The sequence below is a fragment of the Diabrotica virgifera genome, chromosome 8 (assembly GCF_917563875.1).
Source record: "Diabrotica virgifera virgifera chromosome 8, PGI_DIABVI_V3a".
NCBI lineage: Eukaryota > Metazoa > Arthropoda > Insecta > Coleoptera > Chrysomelidae > Diabrotica > Diabrotica virgifera.
In genome coordinates, this window is record NC_065450.1 from 228,002,420 (window position 1) to 228,004,132 (window position 1,713).

Genomic DNA, 1,713 nt, shown 5'->3' on the forward strand with positions numbered 1-1,713 from the left:
CAATGGATATTTTATCGCATAACATTTTTGTCTTTAATTTTTAAGCATTTTTGACTCTGGATTATTAAGTTATGAGGTATTCTAGTACTAAATGTTCCTCTTGCTTTAAGGTGGTAAAATACACCGTTTTTTTCGAAAATATTTTTCAAATGGTAATTAAATTAAAAAAACGAAAAATTTTCAAATCGATTTTTCTAGAAAACCTTGTGTCCCGCTGATTTAAAGCAAGAGTACCTTTCAGTACTAGAATACCTCACAATTTGATAATTCAGTGTCAAAAATGCTTAAAAATTCAAGACAAAAAAGTTATGTGATAAAATAACCGTTGCCCTATCCAAAACGGACGCCTATGATCGGTACTAGAAATTCGCAATGGATTTAATAGATTTATCTCTGGAAGATAAATATACGGACGATTTTCGTTTTTCTAAATTGAAGCGTTCTGGAGGTATTTAAGAAAAACTAATAAGACGCCATTTTCAAAGAGCTCTAGCTCCCTTAGGAAGCGTTGTCGGACTAGGTGAATTGAGCTAAATTGTCTTAAAATTATCTGAAGAATCTACGGTCTTCGTTTGTCGGTAGAGTTTTTGGACACCCTGTATAATTTAACCCCCACTTTGTCCTAAAAATTGTGTGGTACGTTGTCCTGGTCCTACGTTCAAAAGTTGTTAATGCTATAAGACCATTTTTTTATTAGTAACTGTAGGATAAAGGTATCATGTGATATGTGATGTGTATTTTTTATCCTAATAAAACAATGTACTACAAGAAAAGTATGTAATTGATGGATTCGACCGTTACTTGATGGAAGTTCATTTTATCTAACAATAAAACACTGAAAACGTTTGTTTTCTATACTTCCACAAAATTTATTACAACTATCTGACTACAGCTGTTTCGGCAGAGTGCCTTTCTCAAGTGATATAGTCTACAATGTGTTTGCCTTTTTAAGTCTTTAACTGAAGAGGTTGAGGAGTGGAGAGCTGTTTGTCTCGAGTTGGTCATTCAGAATTATATCTGTATTTTTCAGTTTATTAATTTCCATAGATTCTAAAAAAGGTTCTATTTTCCATAGATTCCTTTTTTAGAATCTATGGAAATTAAGAAACTGAAAAATACAGATATAATTCTGAATGACCAACTCGAGACAAACAGCTCCCCACTCCTCAACCTCTTCAGTTGAAGACTTAAAAAGGCAAACACATTGTAAACTATATCACTTGAGAAAGGCACTCTGCCGAAACAGCTGTAGTCAGATAGTTGTAATAAATTTTGTGGAAGTATAGAAAACAAACGTTTTCAGTGTTTTATTGTTAGGAAAGTATGTATCGCTACTCCGACAAGAATTATCATGTGATGAAAAGGCCTATACGCCTGTATTCGTTGCTAACATACTGTAAACAACGCTATGCGCATGCGAATTTGTACCAGTGTAACTCAGCTCTAATCTTCTTCTTCTTAAAGTTCCATCTCCTATCGGAGGTTGGATATCATAATGGCTGCTGCTCTGAACAGTTGTAATGAACTACAGTTAAACCATTCTCTAAGGTTCCTTAGCCAGGAGATGCGTCTTCTTCCTTGGATCCTTCCTTGCATAATAACTCTCAGCAAATCATATTTTTCTCCTCTGGTAATGTGACCCAAATATTCCAGTTTTCTTGTTTTTATACTGTTCATAATTTCTAACTCCTTATTTAAACGTCGTAGCACTTC